We start from the raw sequence: 20,232 nt of genomic DNA, 5'->3' as shown, positions 1-20,232 counted from the left end.
ACAAATAAATCCATAAATAAACCCATTTCAGAGAGTAGTAATTACTAAGCAAAAAGAAGTAGATAATGTTACAGAGTAATTGGGGGAGCAAATATTATATAGGGTGGCCAAAGGTCTTTTCAGGAGCTGACATTTGAGCCAAAATCCAAGAGACAAGAAGGATTTAGCCATGTAAAGACCAAGGTTAAAAGAGTCCTAAGTAGAGAAACAGGGGGAAAAAAAAAATTAAGCAACTTGGTACAAAATGGTGGTTACGCAGATGGAATTACTAAGTCAGGAGAGAGTTGGTAGTGATGAGGCAGGAGGGTTAGACAGAGATGCTCCCACGTGAGGTTTTACAGGCTGTGATTAAAAGAGACATGGGAGTGGGGAGAGGGAGAGAGAGATGAGATTGGGAGAAATCAAATGAACACTGAAGGAAAGGAAGTTACTTTGACCTCTGCTTCTCACGTGTGCATACATTCAGCAGACACAATTCAACATCTCTTGTATGTCAGTCATTGTGCTAGGAGCTGGAGATACAAAGAAAAATAAAATATGGAACCAGTTTTTATGAGCCTGGTAACTGAGAATGTAGATGCGTAAGTAATTTAAATACAATATGATAAGAAGTCTCCTAGAGAGATGTAAAGGCTGAGGGAGATTAAGGAGGGAGTGACTGTGCCTTAGGAATCAGGGAAGTTCTCACTGAGAATGAGGACACTTTAACTTACAAATAAAGTGTAAGTAGTAAGGGGGAAAATGTTCCAGCCCCAGGGAGCAGCAGATGATAAGGCACTGGGGTGAACCTGCTCAGAATAAGTGATTTTCTGTCCTTTTGGAAACAGCTGGAAAGGCAGCCTGGTCTTCCTGGTGAAGGACCTTCAGTACCACACCAAAGAGTTTGTATTTTTTACGAATGCACTGTACATATGGAAGGCTTGGAAAGCCCTCTCTAGGACATGGTACTACAGGTACTTCAACAGCGCAAGTACAAAACCTGCCTTTGGTTAACTGGTCACAGAAAAAGGGGGCAGGGAAGAGAGACTTCCAAGGCAGGAAGCCCTTTGTTCTCTAAGTGACAGAACCCTATGTTCCCAAACTTCAGGGCAGAACTGACTCTATGGAGAGCTCCCCCCATGTCTCCCTCTTGATTTCACTGCTGGCGCCCTCTCTGGTCCCCGTCGCCAGCCCCCGCCTCCTATCTCAGGAAGCTTGGGTCTCCCTGGGAGCGGGTCTGCCCTTAGGGGAGGCCTCTCGGCTTTGTGCCCTGCAGCTCGGCTGACACTCGGGGCGGACCGAAGAGGGGCTGGGCGCCCCCGGTGTGCACATGTGCTAGCCCAGGCAGGAGGGAGCGCCTCCGCGGAGGAGTGCAGGAAGGGGGAAGGAGACGCGCGCCAGAATCTCGGTCCCGGGCGCCCTGGTCGGCCGCGGAGGAGCTGCAGCCTCCAACAGGTTCGTAGAACGCACGCTCGCTCTCTGCTGCTGAGCCGCCACCTCCTCCGCTGGAGCAGGTTCGCCGGAGAGACCCTAGCCATAGGCCCCGCGCCGGCGAGCTCCCTGAGGGTGGCTTCCTCCGGTACTCTTTCCTTCTCCCGGTAGCTCTCAGCCGCCACCGGCTCTTCCGGGGAGAGGCGGAGGGAGCCACGGGCCCCTTCTCGCTTCAGCACCACCTCGGGGACAGCTCCCCTCGCCCAGCTGGGTCCTCTCCTCAGGTCAGCGCCGCACCTGCCTACAACGGCCATCCGCCGGCTCCTCTCCTCGTTGGGTCCGGGTTCAGTGCCAAGGCCTCCGAGGACAGTCCCTCGTCCCCGTGGACTCCGCTCCCCGCGTCAACACCGCGGTGGCAGACAGCTCTTACCGGCCGCCTGCTTCCTGGCGAGCCGCGAACAAAGCCGAGGGGCTGGGGCCTCCCGCGTTCCTTGCGGGTGGGTGGTTGCATCGATCGGGGATTTCGGCTTCCCCAGAGCAGTGTCTGGGGCGAGCTGGGGAGGGGAGCTCAGTCACAATCGCGCGTCTCTGGTTTGGGTCTGCAGTTCACCAAGGCCTGGCCGTGCAATGGCGGGTCCCAGTTGGAAGTCGGAAAGAGGGTGGAAGGAGAGACAGGCACAGAAGGGTCCAGGACTCCAGTGGGGCGGCTGGGCCTAGGCTAGAAGGGAGGAGTGCGCTGCCCCTTCTTCCCTCCAGACCCCCACTTCCACCCTAACTCAGGACCATGGACTTCCTTCAGAGAGCCTAACACAGATACCCGAGGCTGACAGCTGCAATCACTGACTCAGGCTGCCCCGGAACATCCCTAGAAAGTGTGAGGCTGAGTTTCCGTGGGGGGAGGGGGCCGAGAAACCGCGGGGAAGCCTCACGAACTGGGCAGCTACTCCGCTCCCCACCTCCGGAGTGATGCCTGAGAGGAACGAATGGGGGAAGGGAGAGACCCCAGAAGCAGCAGGTTGTGAACTAGGCTTGGCTCTGGGAGGCTGCAGGTAGTAAGAAAAGAGGTTGAAGGAACATGAGAAGCTGGGAGGTTCCCAAACAGAGAAGCCAGTTCAGCGGGAGAAAACCAAATGTGGAAGAGGAAACCTTTTCTCTGTGAGCTGAAGCTGGGAGGGCCCTTGCCTCACGTGACCCTCTCAATTCCGGGTAGTCTCAACCAGAGACCCGGGAGTCCCGGTATAGGGGGCAGAGGTGATTTGCCCAAGGTCACTTAGCAATTAAGTAGAATTGGGCCTAAAGCCCGAGCTCCCAAAATCCTGGGCCTGTTGTATAACATTCATGGGGAAGTGTTTTAAAACCCCAGATGCCAGGAGAAGAGCAGAGTTGTTTCCATTCTGAGTCCAAATCTCAGCTCTGTCACTTACTAGCATGTGACCTTGGGAGAGTGACCTTCTGATAAGACAGGTTAATAGTACCCACTTGTGGTGAGGATTTAATGAAATACCTATATAATAAGCTTAGGGAAGTGCCTGGCACATAATAAGTACTCAAAAAATGAGCTATCCTTTCTGCTACTATTCCCTCTGTAAACATATGCTGAAGACTTCTTATGTGCACTGGCTGTGCACTGGGGAGACAGAGACGTGTCCTGAGGAGGACACAGAGCAGCAAAGGAAGCAGAAAACAGTTGCAATATGATGTGATAAGTGCTATACTAAGGTGAGTACACAAGGCTATATAGGATCTCAGAGTCAGGAGTGATGAGCTGTGGGGAAAGGAGAGGAAAGGTACCTCAGACACTTGCAACTGTGTGTAAAGGCCAAGAGGTGTGAGATCAGAGCCACCAGGGTGATGTCACTGCGCCAGAAAGTCCTTAAGATGGGGAGTGTGAAATGAGAGTAGAGAGAAAAGCTGAAGCCAGTCTCCAAAGGGCCTTCTACTGTGATGAAATATTTCAACGATATTTTAAAAAATAGAAAGAATAGTATAATAAACCCCCACATACCCGTCATCCAGCTTCAACGGTTGGCCAATTTTGTTTTATCTTTACCCACACCCACTCTCATCACACTCAGACACACACACACACACACACACACACACACACACACACAGAGGGAGAGAGAGACATATCTTGAAGCAAACCCAAGACATCATATCACTTAGTGCAGAAGGATTTTAACATCAACAACAACACCCTGCCATTCAAATGTTGTTCTACCTTAGAAGTCTCTACCTCAAACTCTGACTTTCATTCCTCAATCTGTTCTGAACATTCCTGTCCTTAGCAGAAAGTGTTGCGAGAGATCCACCCTAAGATGATAAGCCATGTGCATTAGAGAAACTATTTCAGAAAAAAAATGGAGGGTACATCAGCCCTCAACAGATTTTACAAAGCCAGAATTGTTTATCTCCACTGCCTACACTGTGGCTAGAGGCCAGTACTATTTGCAAGACAATAGTCAAAAGACAAATTGAGCCCATAAAGAAAAAGACAAAAGTGAGAGCTTCTCTTTCAAAGTAATCTGAACTATAAGCTTATAAGGACAGAAGGCTTGAAGTCATGGAAATCCTGGATTTGGAAATCATCAAACCCAACAGCCACTTTTTACAGATGAGGAAGACAAGGGTCAGAGACAGGAAGGAGTTTGCCCAAAGCTCCACAGTGCTGACACCACAGCCGAGACCTTTGAACTCATAATCCAGAGTTTTTGTCAGTTCACCATTCTGCCGAGAAGATTAGGTCTTAGAGTTTCTCAGCCCCTAAAACTGGGATGCCATTTCCTTCAGAGCTCAAAGAGGCTGGAAGGAGGAGGGAAAGTGGGGCAAGAAATGTCCTTCCTGGTTCTCAAGAGGATGACAATGTGTGGCAGTTGGTCTTTGAGATACCTTGACTCATTTCCCTTCCATATCCTTTCACAGAAAGTCTACAATGGTGGTACCTATATTCTGGCCAGTGCGTGCATCTCCTTTCTCTCCCCTTGGTTCTCATTAACACATTTCTGCAGTCAGACACCCAAACCTTATTTCTGCATTTTTGCTCATCCTGCCTGTCTTAACCAGATGAATATGAAGTCTCTCTTTTCCATTTGTCCCCAACTGGGCTGCACATTCCTCTTAGCGACAGACCGCCATTTCTCTGAGATATGAGCAGTGTTTGGCCCAAGTCCTGGCAGGACGCAGAATTCTTGTGCCTTTCTGGAGCATGAAGTCTCTCCTGTTACTGATGAAATGTGATGGATGTGACGGGTATGTGTGCTCCCATCAGGCTCTGGGCACTTCACAAGTCAGCATTTTGCTTTTCAGGGATGTCCCTGCCTGCAAAATGGGGAAGGCAGTATCTCACAAGTTTCCCTGAGTCTTAGGTGGACAATTAAGGCACATGTAAGGAGTTCTAAGCATCCCTCGTGAAGGGAAGTCAGCAGAGAATGGTCAATAAAATTGCCTTATGTCTGGGAGTATGATTGCAGGCAAGGTGATAAAGATAGTGAATTTCAGCTTATGAAATTATCCCAGCTTTTAGCCTGAGATGAGACCAGTTCAGATATATTATATTATGTTATGTTATATTATGTTATATTATATTATATTATATTATATTATATTATATTATATTACATTATATTATATTATATTATATTATATGATTATATTATATTATATCATATTATATATTGCATTATATTATATTATATTATCATATTAATACAGGTTTTTCCACACTATCTGAAAGTTCACTTTATGTCGTATCACTTTTATGGAAGACCTATGTTAGTACCTGTTTTCACTAGCCAAAAGAAATTTGAAAAGGATTTCACTTTTACAGAAAGATAATTGCTTCTTTGCTTTACACCATTTGGGTTTTAAAAAGGTTTCATAAGAATGCTCCACTTTCAAATAGCAGGGGAAACCTGTATTATATTATCTGGGCCTAGGTGAATTTCAACAGATAAGCATTTATACTTCCTCCAACATTTACTCTTTGAGTGGCTATTCTGTGTCAGGTATGGTTACAGGTACTGAACAGGACACCTCAGATCCCTGCTTCCATGGGGCTTATAAACTTGCAGTAGACACAGTCATTAATAACAATTAAAAAGTAAGTGTGAAGACTTTTAAGCATACAGAAGGCCAGATAGGGAAGGTCTGTCTGAAATGGCAACATGAAACTAAGGCCCAAATAATAAGAAGTCAATCACGTGAGGATATGGGGCCAAACATTCCAGGCTCAGGAAATAGCTCTGGAAGAGGCCCTAAATGTGAGCCTGGACTCTTTGGGGACAGGCAGAGGGCCAGTGTAGATGAGGGTGGAGAGGGGGCAGGGACCAGTCCATCATGCAGAGTCTTCTAAGCCATGGTCAGGATTTGGGATTTTATTCTATATTCAGTGGATTATCACTGGATGATTTTAAGCAGGAGCGTGATAAAAACTGCTTTTGCTTTAAAAAGATGCCTCTGGTTACTGCATTGAGGAATAGGTGATACGAATATGCTGGGCTGGGCATCGAGCAGGCAGAGAAGGTGAGACACAGCTTCACCCCTTGAGATGCTCAGCATCCAGCAGAGGAGACAGGACATGAACCAGAATGCAGAACCCTGCGGGAAGGGCGGCCATGGGGAGGGATGTGCAAGGCATTATGGGAACACAGAGCCAAGAAGAACTCATTCAGTCTGGGAGGCACTGGGCAGGGGTTTGTGGAAGTGGGCCATGGCTGTTGGATTGCACTTAGAAAAGGAGAGGGTAGGGCTGATGCCCAGGACAGAGAAAGGCAACTTAACAGCAACAGAGTGCCTGAAATGGGAGCCAGACTGTCCGGGTTCAAATCCCAACCCTGCCATTCAGTAGCTGTGTGGACTTCCACAAGTTACTTAACTACCCTGTGTCTCGATGTCCTCATCTTGAAAATGGAGACGATGAGAATCACCAATACTAATTTCAAGGGATTTCTGTGAGGGTTAGCCAAGTTAAATTTTGGGAAGCACTTAGACAGTGCCTGGAAAGCACCTAGAAAGTGACATATGAATAAATAAAAATGGAGCACGTCCGAGAGCAGGAGCCTCTGGTGGAAAAGGTCGAGTAGGAGCCCAGCTCTGAGGGTCCTTGAAGACCAGGCCAGGCATGCTCACCTTCTCTGTATGCAACAAGGAGCCATTAAAGGACTTTAAGCAGGGGATCGTGGGGAGGAGAATAAGCTAAAGCCCAAAGGCCTTGAGAGGGAAAGGGACCTATCCACAGTCACACAGCCAGTTATAGGAGGGGCGCTGTCCTCGGTCTCCCTGACTGATTCAATATCATAGCAAGGGAAGGACAGTATGTATTTTGTTCCCCCGTTTCATTCTCAGGGTTAGAAGGAGGCCTCGGTAACTCACAGTAAGTGTTTGTGGAGCACACGACTAAATCAAATCACGCAGGGAAAGTCAGAAGCCTTGGATTCCCAAGAAGGTCAATGTGTTTTGGACCGTGGAGAAGCTGCTCTCGAGAAAACAGACCAAACTCCTAGAGATGTTGCCCTGGGGGCCTCCAGCCCTCTGAACCCCAGGTCCTCCTGTGACCGAAGACACTGCCGCCCACGCTGCCCCAGACACCTACTCAAGCTACAACGAGCATTGCTGCATAGGTTCAGAAGTTAATCTTGGTGAAGTGCCTGGAAGATGAAAAGCGTTCCCCAGACATCCAGTGTGGTAATTGCCACTGCGGAGAAAATGCATCTCTACATTTGCAAGAGGCAGGCCTTTGTGTTCCACCAGAAAACAGCCATTAGAATTCCTGTCTCTGACTCGTCATGAAGCTGTGACAGCCTGGCGGGCAAGGAGGGTCTTGCAGTTCAAGCAGCAGATGGCAGGACACTCAGAGGAACTCGGATGCAGCTATCCATTCCTGAATGCCTGCCTGCTCCAGGCAGGGCGTGGGGCCCGGCGCATCCTGGAGACAGCCCCAGCCCCAGCACATCCTGCCGGCGACTTTGGGCAAGTCCCATCATGTCTCTGAGCTTCAAGTTCACCATCTAAACAATGGGGATAATACCGCTGGCCCCACTGGGTCATTTTGTTTTTGATTCTGACCATGTGGGGTTCAGGTTGTAATCCCATTTCACAAATGTGGAAACTGAAGCCCAGGGTATGGCTCACCAGTTCCTCAATACTCACTGAGCACCTGTGATGGGCCAGTAGCTGTTGGAGGAGCTGGAAAGACAATGAAGAATAAGACAGACAAGATAAGGTCCAGGCTGTCCCTGAGCTCACGTTCTATTCGAGAGACAGAAAAGAAGCAAGTCAACAATAAAATCATTTTGCCAAGTTATATAAGTGCTAGGAAGGAAATAAGAGAGGGGTGTGTCAAGGAGGCAGGGGCTGTTGGGGCTGTTTACATAAGGCAGGCAGGGCTTGAAGGAACAGGCATCAAAGCTGACATCTGGACAAGGAGAAGCAGCTGGCTATGGACAAGTGCAAAGGTCCTGACGTAGGAAGAAGCTTGACAAAGGTGCATGACGGAAGTCGAGCCAGCGAGGGAGAGGGTGATAGAGATAAGGACAGAGAGGTTGACCGGGGCCACAGCAGGCAGGGCCCTGACGACTGGGTGAAGCAGAGGGGTGGCATCATCTAAATCGTAGTTAAGAGTCTTCTCTCCGTCTCATCACCGGTACGGGGCCTGATGGGGCAAAGCCCACATCAAAGTGACCACCTGGACCCCCTTTAGGCCTACGGTTCCTGCTGCCATCTCTAGAGCAGGTCAGCCAAAGGGCAAAAAAGTGATGGGTTCCCCTGCTGGGAAATAAATGCATCGGTCGGCTGGCTGGCTGCTGGGTGGGCACCGCCCCGTGCCTTGCAGGCGGCATCCCTAATGCTATGAGACAGCGAGGGGAGGGAGAAGACATAAGGCCGCTGGACTGGGGGGTGAGGCGAGGGAGAGAGGCACCTGCCTCAGGTGCAAAATGTAGAGGCGTGCCAAAAAATGCAGCCGTCAAGATAAATAACATGTTGTGCGGTATTTTTTTATAAACAAAATTGGAGCCAAAGAATCCATAATGAAGAAAATATTAAAATGTTTAAACGAGGACAGGATTCTAAAAGAGCCAGTTCGGGGGTAAGACAAATGGGGCGAATCAGACACGTGCAGGATCTAATCCTGACCCAGAGATGTTCGCTCAACTGCAGGAACACTTCCTGGGCCCGGGGCCCTGTTCCCACCGGAAGCCAGCAACCAGAATGGGACGGCTCATGACAAACCGAAAGTAAGAAACAGTCCCTAGTAGGCGCCTCAGAGACCACACTCCATCCTGGCTGTGGGGACAGAAACCCAAGTGGGGACCCACAGCCAGGAGGTGTCGCTTGGCAGGCAGCCCTGGAGCCACGTACCCCCAAGTGGACCTAAGTTCAAACTCACCCCTTGTATGCTCTGGGACCCTGAGTGAGGCTCAGTGCCTCTCAAGCCTCATCTGCCCCATCTGTGACCCCAGGGCTAAGAAGACCTGGTCCCCAAGAGTCAATAAGATAAGATTTGTAGCCCTCTAGCACCTGGCTACTCCAAGTGTGGTCCCTGGACCAGCAACATCAGCGTCTCCTAGGAACTTGTTAGGAATGCGGAACCTTAGCCGCATGGCAGACCCACTGAATCAGAATTCGCATTTTAATGAGACCCCCAAGAGATTGGCAAGCATGTAAAAGCCTGAGAAGCTGGCCAATTCTTGGCACTTTGAAGATGCTCAATAAATGATAGTGCTGCCCCTTTGCCCACCAAACCCCGAGTTAGATCCTGACTTCAGGCAAGAGGAAAAACCCAAGAGAGGGAGAAGAGATCCCAAGGTGGCCAACTCAGTACATTTTAAACGGTCAAGTTGTAAAGCCAGGGAGTCTGGCTGGGCTCTTATACAAAACCATTTAGGTCCTCCATTATTTATCCGGAAAATGGGAAAAATAATAGCAAATACCTTATACGGTTGCTGTGAAAATAAAATGAGATAATATGAGTAAAACCTCAGCACAAAGCTCGGCATGTAGTAAGTGTTCAATAAATGCTTGCGATTGTTGCTGGTGGTGAGAGGGGTGGAGGGGGTTCAGTAAATGGCTACTGAGTACAGCCCATGTGATGAAATAGATAACATTTGTATAGCTCTTTGCCATTTATAAAGCACTTTCATCTATACCGTTTCAACAGACTCTTATAACTCCCTGGGTAAGATAGCATGAAATATATTCATTTTACAGAGGAAAAAAAATCAAGGCTCAGAGAGGTAGTGATTTGGCTAAGCAAACCAGGATTTAAAGCCCTAGGGTCTGAAACCAAAATCTGTGCCAGCAACAGAGCATCTAACAATAACCATGGGAAAAGGTTAAAAATGGAATAAGATAATATTAGACTCTAGAGACAGTGTTATTCAACCCCCTTATTTTACAGAAGGGAAACCTGAGGCCCAGGGAGAGGAAAAGACTTGTCCAAGGTTACTCAGACAGAGCAACAGCCCAGGGTCAGAAGCCAGCTCACAAGGGTTCTGTCCAGAGTCCCGTCCTGTGTCCAGACCCACCTCCTGCCTCCGAATGGCCAGGCTCCATCTGATGAAGCCAGTGGCACCGGCTGTGGGCGGCCCCGGCTGGTTCCCTGGGCGTGTCTGCTGGACAGTAGGCATCCCAGATCCGCCTTCCTTTCCAGCCTAATCAGAGGAAGGGAGTGTAGAAGCTGGTGTTGCCAAGGTGAGAGCTGTGAGGTTGCTAGGACACAATTTGGGAGCAGTCAGGTGGCAGAAGAGGGCTTTGCTGAGCCTGGGGTAAAGATGAGGACCTGTCGTCAGGGCAGGCTCCTCACTGGGGCCTGGAGGAGGACCTCTAACTCCGCGGGGTAGGTCAGCCAATGGGAGAGTTGAGTCCCGCAGACCTTCCACCTCTATGCACCGCCCCAGCCAGGAGGCAGAGTCTACTTCTCCCTCTACCCCAGACCTCATCAAGCACAGGTCCTGCTACCTATCCCCCCAATCCAGACCCTGCCCTCAGAAGGAGCTCCTTACAGCACAAGCTGAGCCCTGCAGTGGCTCTCCATCACCCTCTGTGTAAAGTCCACGTCCCCCTAAAGCTCCTCATAACTGACCCCGACAACCTCCCAGCTTCATCTTTGTCCCCAAGGATCTAGCCAAGCCAAATTCCTCCAAGTGGGACCATGCTCTCTCCACACCTTTGCAGATGCTGTTCTTTCTGCCTGCAAAGCCTTTCCTGCTCCTCTGTCCTCTAAGCCTCAGCTTCAGACTCACCTTCTCAGGGAAGCCCTCCCTGAGGCCTCCGGGCAGTGAGGCACCTCTGACGAGCCTGCATTTCCGGGGATGTCACCTTGTGTGTTAACTATCCGCTTTCCTGTTTGTGTCCCCATCAGACTGTGGGCTTTTTACATCTCACTCCTAGAGCAAGACCCAGGTTCCAACTGTGCAAGATCAAGACTTCTCTGAGCCTCTGTGCCCTCCTCTGTGTGATGGGGATTGTGACCTTGGCCTTGCCAGGCTAATGGGAGTATTAGAGATCGTGGATGTGAAGGGCTTGGTACATCACAGATACAGCAAAAGTGCGGCCGTTGCCCTGTTGTTTATGTCAGTGCCGCCTGTGCCCAGCCCGGCGTGCTCGCTAACACGTGCACGCTCAGTGTATCCGTCACCTGCGCCGGGAGAATAGTAACCGCTGTGCGAAAGGGCTCCGAGAACAGTGAAGCCCCGTTCAAGGGTACATCATCATCATTCTGATCGTCAGCACCCTTGATTCCCACCAGCCCCTAGACCTGAGCCATCCTGACGTACTCTGTGCCCAGGCATTGAACAAACGGGTTCATTCACTGCACAAAAGAGTATCTACTCTGGGCCAGGAAATGTGCCAGCTGTTTGCAACTTAGCAGTAGGTAGACATTCAATACTTAATTGTGCCACCATTCTCTCCTGGCCTTCTTAAAGGTCGGCCTCCCCACCTGGCGTGCCTGTGGCCCTGCCTGAGGCCAGGGAGGTCACTCTTTGCTCTAAGATGCTTCGTGGGCAGTCAGGGGGCCCACTTCCCTGCCTAGCCAGTCAGAAAACAGTAACATCTGCCCTGTTTCTAATCCAGTTGCTCGTTTTAAATTCAGTTCTGAGAGCCGGAGCATGCCTGTCCTTTTCCCTGCGGTGTCCCCAGCTTTTAGAACATGGCCTGACACAGCCATTCAGCCACTATTTACTCATTCATTCACTCACCCACCAGATATTTGTCAAGTCCCGCTAAGTGCCAGGCCCTGGGGAATCAGCGGGGCCCTGCCTCGCTGAGCTCCTAGTCTAGAGGTGGGATTGGGGGTGGAGGACATTGTGTCGGGAGGCAGCAATGCCTTGGAGCAGTGGAGGCCAAAGGGTTAGGTACTGTGGTCCCAGGGTGGTCCCAGAAGACAACCGGCCACAGAAAGGGGCTTGAGTGGGCTGATTGTTGGAGTCCCTGCTTTACCTATACTGTGTCTATCATCCAGGGCAAATCCTCAGTCCCCACCTCTGGAAACGACACAAGAATCTCCCCTTTCTTGAGTCACAGCAGGACTGTGGTTACGGGAGGAAGGGAAAACAGTCGAGGAGGTGGCACCAGGTTGTACACAATCCCCTGAAGTTGCCGAGGCTTTGGTGCCCGGCCAGGAGAGGCCCTGACTGCAGCAGGGGGCAGAGTGGGGACTGAGGGTTCTGATCTGGCTCCACAGGCTCCCCCGGTGGGAGGTGGAGCAGAATGGCCTCCCCTCTGTGTGCCTGTGTTCTCGTCTGTAAAATGGGAGAACATCAACTTCACTAGCCCTAGCTTTGTGAGAGCAGACCTAGCAAACTTGCTGAGCACCGCTCAGTCAACAAATGTCTAATGGGTGCCCACTTTCTGTCAGGACTTGTGCAAGGCTCAGGATACAGTCATGGAATGTACCCTTGAATGCTTGGTGCCTCCTAGGAGAAAGCAGAGGCAGGTAACTAAAATTTGAGGGTCTGCAATGTAATAGGTATCGTCACAGATATTTTTAGTCAACACTGACAACAGTAATTACAACCAGCATTTATACGGCATTTAATGTAGGGGGTTGGTGCAGTTAGTAGCCCCATTTTATACATAAGGAAACTGAGGCTTGGGGAGACGTAATGGATTTTCCCAAAGCCAGAATTCAAACCCAAGTATGACTGACAGTAAATCCCATCCATTGACATAGTCAGAGATCACATTTAAGCCAGAAAGCAGTGTGGTCAGTGGTACCATACAAGAGTTGCCTGAACCAGTGACCGAGATGGGCAACTGGTGTCAGGGGAGTAGGTGAGGTGGGGCCCGGGGTTGGGTCTGATGCCAGGTAGAGTCCCATCTTGCCCAGCCCCTTGATGAAACCCAGGGGATCAGTAGTGGCCTCAGGAGAAGCAAGAGTATGTCTTTAGTGGGGCCTGGGGTTCAGTGCCCATTCAGAAAGCCAACCACCCCAAAAGTCCTCTCCCTTTACCCCTCAACACCCTCTCTTCTCTTCCAGGGATCTGTGCATCTCTGGCATGCTACCTGCTCTGCTCATTGACTGAAGGCCCCTACATCTCAGCTCAGCCAAGAAGCAAAGGTAAGGGTACTGTCCAGGGTCATTCCATGGATGGTGTTCAGGCCTCCCCACTCCTGGGGCCCCAGTGAAGGGGGTCATGATGACATTTCCCCTCTGTGATCACCAAGACCACTCCCAATTAGAAAGGAGCTGAATCAACTGGGCAATATGGTGGAATGGTGCTAGCTTGCATTTTCAGAGTCGTTTACAACAGAGAAACACTTTCTTGTGCATTATCTCCTTCCATGATGCTCCCCCCAAAAAAACCTTAGGGGGTATTATCCCCAATTTACAGATAAGGAGACAGACGCACAGAGAGGGGAAAGCACTTACAGCTGGCAGGTGGCTAAGCCTGAATTCCAACCTACATTTTCTTGTCTGTTATCCCCATATGGCCTGTGCATATTGTCTGTGCTTGCTACATGCTTGATGAATGAATGAGTGAATTAATGAACTGACCAAGATCAATGGCAGGGCAGAGCAGGCTGGAATCTGGCTCTCCTGTTACCCCAGTTCCTATGTTTTTTTCTGCTAACTGTGGCTTTCTGCTTTGATGAGCTCAACACTATACCAATCCCTACACCCCCACCCCAGGATTTCAAGCATCTCATGTGTGGTGTCCACTACCCCTCCTGCTGCAGACAGAAGGATAAAGGTGGAGTGGTTGGCCTCAGCCTCTCTGTCGGGTGGCCCCCAAGCGCGGATCACACCCAGCAGCCCTTCATCCACATCGCCTCTTCCCCACCACCCACTACCAGTAATCCAATGTGCATAGTTGTAAACTTGTTTCTTTAAATAAACAGTCTTGAGTTTCATACCAAATAGTCTTTTAAGAGGAGGAACGTCTCCAGGCCACCTCGTATTTAGCATACAGTGAGCCACATATTTGCACAGAGAGAGTGTGTGTGGATATAGAGATCGCTCGATCGCTATAGATATCGTTGCTCATCCAGATGGGAGCTATTTATGATGCTGAGTCACTCGCAATGAATGCCACTGAGGGATTCCAGGCTGGGCTCTGAGCCCCAGCATCACAGACCTCATGGCTCTCTGCCTCGTCCTCACTGTTCACAAATGAGAGAGACAGAGAGAGAGAGAGTGGTCCCCCATCTCAGTGCAGGGACAGAAGGAGACATGTTGGCCACAGGAAAGAGAGACTTTCTCATAACCAAGTTCTATTTCAAATCATTGTCCTCCATCCAGAACACCACACCCTTACAGAGCATCTAGTCCAATTCCTTCCTTGTATAGATAGGAGAGAAAACTGAGACCCAGAGAGGGAAGGGCCTTGCCCAGGGTCACACAGCGAGTCAGTGACAGAGCTGGTCCGAGAGCTCGAAACTTCTAATTGCTGCCTGGGGCTCTTTCCCCTTTCCCAGCCACCTTCTTCAGCTTTATCTCCAATGTCTTGGCATTTCAGCCCCTCAGGAGCTTCCTGTCTTCTGAAACCTTGGAGATGTCACTGAGCACCTCTTTCCTTGAGCTCCTCCAGGAGGGGAACTAAGTCTGGTTTGGGGGTTATCCCCAATACTTACTGCAGGAACTGCACACACTAGGCACTCAATACATGTGCATTGGGTATTATATAAGACCAAACTCAGCACCAATTCCTGGGGAACCCTAGTTCTCCATTTGAAAAAGCACCCATTTATCCCCACCCTCTCTTTCTTGTCTCTAAGCCAGTTCTCTATCCATGCAAAAATAGACTCCCTCCCACTCACCACCCACCTCTGCCCAATTCTATAATGAATCAATTTTATTAATAGGCTTTAGGATAGAAACTTGACAAAGGCTTTTTGTGAAAGTCACCCTTTATCTCCCTATATAGTTTTCTTCTCAAAGAATTCTAATAAACTGGTCAGATGAAATTTTGCTTTACATAAAATATTCATTAATCCACTCCTTCCTTCCATATGGAATATGTTCATTTAAACATTCGGTGATCTCTATTCTTTATTATGGATTTTATCCAGTTGTTCTAAGAGACCATGGAATAACATGGAAAGCGTATGGGCTTTGGAATTAGGGCTGGGTTAAATTCCAACTGACCACATACTGGCCCTGCATCCACACGGATTGCTATAAAAATTAAATGAGATAATGTCTATAAAGTGTCCAGCACATAGTAAGGGCTCAGTGCAAGTTTGTGAATAAATGCAAGACTCAGGACCCATATGAACCATATCCTAAAGAGTAAGGGACCAACTGACTCTGCAATCTGAAATCTTAAAATCAAACAACCCCAGAAGGGTAGTTTGAGAAGTCTTGAAGAGCAGACCCCAAGAATTACACTGTTGGTTGGGATGTCTCCAGGCCAGAAAATGAAGCTTTTTTCTCCAGCTCCTTGTACAAGGAGTTCCCTCAGCTCAAAGAAAAGTCAGAGTCGGGAATCTAGGAAAACAGAAAGCTCCTTGAAAATAAGCATTGTGTGCTGTTAACTGTTGGGTTCTACCTCTCCCAAAACTAGAGCCTATCCATAGGGTAGTACAGATAGGCAAAGATGGATAGGCAGCTGTTGTATTCTACCTCTCCCAAAACTACCCTACCCATAGGGTAGTATGTATAGTCAAAGAGATACACAGTAAGTATGCATTGGGTTGAGTTGAGTTGAGTTGAGTTGAGTTGAGTTGAGTTGAGCTAAGTTGACTTGGCTTTAATTGACTTGAGTTGTTTTGAGTTTGATAATGGACCCAACTCTAGGACCTACCAAGGGAGAAGCTTCCTGGAACTCAAGCTTAGCTTAGACTGGGACCCACAGCACAGGGGAGACCCCAAGGATGATGTCCTGGGAACATTCAGGGCCTTCCAAAGATTGAGGTATCTCAGAGATAACCAGAACCATAGATAGGACTGAGAAAAAAAGGTAGAAACCTTGGCTTGGTGGGGGGCACCACAAAGCTGAATTTCCTTTAGAAATCTTTAAAATTTATCAGAATTTGGACTGGATCTTACTTTATCTTTAGAGTGACAGATTCTTCTCTTCATGGCAGAGAAGGGCCCTTTAGTGGTACCCACTTCAGTGGAAGATCTCTAGGTTGGGGGCATAGGCTGCCATGAAGGGAGAAAGCAGCCTGAGGCCAGGAGCCAGTCAGAGCTCCATATTGCAGATGTTGACGCAATTGTAAATTGATCCTTCTATTGGAGTAAGGGTTTGGGGGTCTGATTAAGGTACGATTCAAAGTCCAGACTTACATCAGGCATCAGTTGATGAAGGGAACGGTGACCCAGGAATCACAATGGGGAATCAGACAAGACCTCTGGCACCAATGGGGTCCCTTCACTGGCCCCATCTCAGGCACTGCTCATCACAGGATGCAACCAGGTCCCAAAAGGAGCCAGGAACAGAGGCAACAATGAGACTCAGGCCAACAGGGACTGCTCCAATCCTTACTGCATTTGGCTGTGTCTGTCTGTCTCCTACACTGGCTTGGGAACCCATCAAGGGGACTACATCTATTCTTCTTGTGTCACCTAAAAATCTGGGTACAGGTTAGACATCAGCGTTTGATGAATGAATAATTAGGTCAGAGTAAGCCTTACAATGCCAGTGGAAGATTTCAAGAGAGTAAGATGGAAAATTTTAAGATTTTAAAATGGCAAAGGTCCAAGAGAGAGATGCCCAGCCAGGAAAGATAACATAGACCCAGAAGTTGCCCCTCAGGAGTTTGGCTCACAGGGAAAGTTGGACTAAATGAAGTCAAGAGACGGAGTGATGCCATGTGGGTCAAAATAACATTCCTCAGAGTCCTGGGCTTCTGAGACAGTTCTCAAGGGCCATTGTAGAATGGATTTGGTCAAGAGAAGTTTTTAAAAAGGAATCTCTGCACCCAACAATCCTATTTGGATAATTTTTAAAAGCTCCAATTTTATCTGTTTCATATATTAGATTTCCAAACACATTTTCATTTTTAACAGATTCATTGGATTTTTTAAAAAATCTATTTGGAAAGGACTAGTGTTGAAAGAGCCTTGGCATTTGGAGTTAGACTGTCTGGATTAAAATCTCAGCCTCAAGCCTTTCCACCTATGGGACTTTAGGAAGGGACCCCTTTGAGCCTCCATATTCTTATCTACAAACCATCCTTCTAGAAATAGGTGAAAATTAACTAAGGAGCTACAGTATTTCCCAAGGGCTGTACATGGGTGATTGATGGTGTACACGATGATTTTAGGTAGTAGATGGATGAACATTTATTATTTTAATAGCTCACAATTGTGCATGTTAGAAAAATATAACTGACACACCAAATTCTGTGATTTATGGAAATAATATAGCATTTCCTTTTAAAAGAAAATTCAGAGCTTTTTAAAAGGCAAATCAATTTAAAGAAAACTACAAAGTAAATGAATAGTAGTGATATGGCAGAAATCACGAAGGGGGGTACAGGAATGACTGAAATGTGGGGAAAACTGAGATAATCTGTGTAAAATACCTCTCCGTGTCTGTCAGTCAGGAAGGGCTCTAAAGAGTTAATTCTTGCATCCTTCTCTCAATTCCCTGAGATGGCTGGACCTAGAACCAAGCTCGTCCACTGGGACAAGATAGGCGCCCAAGCCTAGTCAGCCAGGAATACAGTGTATGGTGGGTACGAGTGGGCAACCATGGCCAAGTCCAGGCGGGCAGCCATGGTCAAGTCCGGACGGGCAGCTAGCCACAGGATCTCGGAGCAGGCACAGGCTGAAGAGGCAATGTTTTCCACAGAGTGGGCACCAGCCTTAGTTTCTAGCAGCTTCTAGCTGAAATTAAATAACAATGTTGTATTTTCCGCGTCCTCGTTTTTACCATTACCTTCCACTTATAGAATAGGATAGAGCTTTCTTGTTTTTGCGAATGATGTCATGTTCCTGTTAGGAATACATGTATTAAAGGTTAAGAAGTGAGTGTGTTGTTATTGTTCAGTATAAAGTGAGTAATAGTACAAGAGAATACATGCGTGGAAACAAGGTAAAGGTGATCATGACTGAGAGAAATGCCGGTCTGGCAGAAGCATGGAAAGGGGTCCTGCAGCTCCAGAGCCCATGCTGAGCCCACAGACAAGATGTCTCCAGACTCATCCGCTGGCTTCAGGTCAAGCCTTGTCCTGGGGAGGCAAAGGTGGCCCCATCCTAAGGAGCCAGCTTGCTGGGCAGGTGACCTGGAGCCTCCAGACTGAGCTGGGAGTCCAGGGACCACGACAGTGGCCCAGCAGCAGTCATTATGGTCAGGGCTGCCCCCAGAGGGTGTGTCTGGAAGAAATCCCAGTCCGCTGGTTTCTGGTGAGGCTGGGGCTGCAAAGGATGACCCAGCAGCTCCAGAAGAAGGGGAGGAAGGAGCTGAGGGTAAGGAAAAGCCAAAGCTCTTCTCTGTAGCTGACTCTGTAGCCTGTGCAAGCTTGGCCTGGCATTCAGGGGAATCCAGTGTGAACCCAAACAGTCCACACCGCCTATGAGAGGTGCTGTGCATCGGTGTTAGTAGCAAACAACAGAAACCAAATCTGCCCCAATCAAACAGAAGCAGGGGTTATTGAGAGGTTATCAGATAACACCCAGAAACAAAAGGAAGCCTGGCTATCAGGCTCAGGAAAGGACAGGAACCAAAGCAGACCAGGGGTCTGGTAGAAGGAATGAGGCCAGTTTCTTCAGGTCTCCCCTGTGGGACGCATCAGCCACAGTGTTTGTTCCTCCTTGCATCACTCTACGCATGATTCACAGCCCCGGGAGGGGCACTAGCTGGCATGGCTTGGGTCCTGTGTCCTCCTCTTGGCCAGCAGAGAGCATGGAGCTTGATCAGATTCCCTCCAAGACCTGAACACTAAGGAAGGGGTGATTCTCAAAAAGAAAATCAAGGGACTGTTATTAAAGGAGGAGAAATGGATTCTGGCCAGAATCCCAAACCAGCAAATGTCTACTATGAGGAGCCAAGGGAGGACCAGGCGGTGTGGTCCCCCGGGCCTGACTCTTCGGAGCCATCCCTGGGGCTTCCTTTCTCCCACACTGGTAGGGCCAGGTCACTGTCCTGACCTAGGGCCAGTAGGCAGCCATAGCCAAGACAGGAGCCCATCAGACTTCCAGTGAGGGGTTCCTGGATCTTCCAATGAGCTGAGGGAGGGAGAAAGTTGGATAAGGCTGTTCCTTGACCCCAGAGCTGAAAAGGATCTGCTGGGTTGAGGAAGTCTAATGAGAATTACTCACTCAGGGGCCACAAACTCACTGTCTGCAGGGCTGGCCAGAAATAAATACATGAAAGGAACTATGGTGATCTGGAATATGCCTGTCTACAGGGGCAGCTCCTGCTGGGTCCAGCCAACTGTTGCTATACAGACTCACGGCCCCAGTGTTGATCGATATCCTGATTTTTTTTAATGTTTATTTACTCATTTTGAGAGAGAGAGAGAGAGAGAGAGCACATGCACCTGTTCATGAGCAGGGGAGGGGTGGAGAGAAATATAATCTCAAGCAGGATTTTTGCTTGGGGCTCAATCCCACAAACCATGAGATCATAACCTGAGCTAAAATCAAGAGTCAGACGCTCAGCCAACTGAGCCACCCAGGCACCCCAATTTAAGTAAATCCCCAATCCAGATTTTTTGTGAGACTCCTCCTTTCCAAGTATTGTTAACTACCGAAAAAAAAGTTTAAATACTGTGCTGACCAGACAATGCAAACCACCAGTTTGTGACTAACTTCTCTTCATCCACCTCAACGCAGCTAAGAAGTCACTTCCTCCAGGAAGCCTTCTGTGACTTGCCCCTCCCTCTGCCTTGCCACCCTCTGTTTGGATTCCCACAGACCCAATATTTCCTCCTATCACAGTAACGACACTCTGCATTATACAAACTCCTTTGTTTCCATCTTCTGCCCTTTAACTGTGCTTCCCAGAGGGTGAGGGTGCCCACCACATCTGACATCTATGCCCAGCATAGTGCCTGACACATTCGAAGCACAGGGCACAACTGTAGGGACTGCGGTTGCCAAGATGGCTAGGTTAAACAATGGTGACAAATTAATCCTGAGACCTCCGTGGCTTAATACAACAAAAGTGTGCGTCTCCCTCATGCAAAGTCTGCTGTGGGCCCAGCAGGTCTCTGGGTAGCCTCCTGCCAAGCGGTGACTGGGAGACCCAGGCTGCCTCCACCATTGACCCGTCTCACTCCAAGAGGCACAAACCCTGGGCTGCAGGCGACAGTGCTAAGGAACCCCAGGGTCCAACAGGTAGACTCCAGCTGCTGGTGGGCAGAGGCAGCCAAGGCCCATCGTTCATGGGAAGCAGCAGGACTCCACAGGTCATGTTTAACTCAAGACATCTG

General features: G+C 48.9%; 1 protein-coding gene across 1 annotated transcript in view; it reads left to right on the top strand.

Annotated features, from left to right (window-relative positions):
• The first annotated feature begins 1,189 nt into the window (after positions 1-1,189).
• The window catches only part of CPLX2 (complexin 2), an 83,900-nt gene continuing 64,857 nt past the window's right edge, over positions 1,190-20,232 (top strand). Inside the window, exons 1-2 of the mRNA XM_043595537.1 lie at positions 1,190-1,434; positions 12,887-12,967. The gene's annotated coding sequence lies outside the window, so the exon portion shown is untranslated. The remainder of the gene's footprint in view (positions 1,435-12,886; positions 12,968-20,232) is intronic.

Source organism: Prionailurus bengalensis, chromosome A1 (assembly GCF_016509475.1).
Source record: "Prionailurus bengalensis isolate Pbe53 chromosome A1, Fcat_Pben_1.1_paternal_pri, whole genome shotgun sequence".
NCBI classification, from domain to species: domain Eukaryota; kingdom Metazoa; phylum Chordata; class Mammalia; order Carnivora; family Felidae; genus Prionailurus; species Prionailurus bengalensis.
Note: the sequence above shows the minus strand (reverse complement) of the source record. Positions and strands in the feature narration are given on the sequence as shown.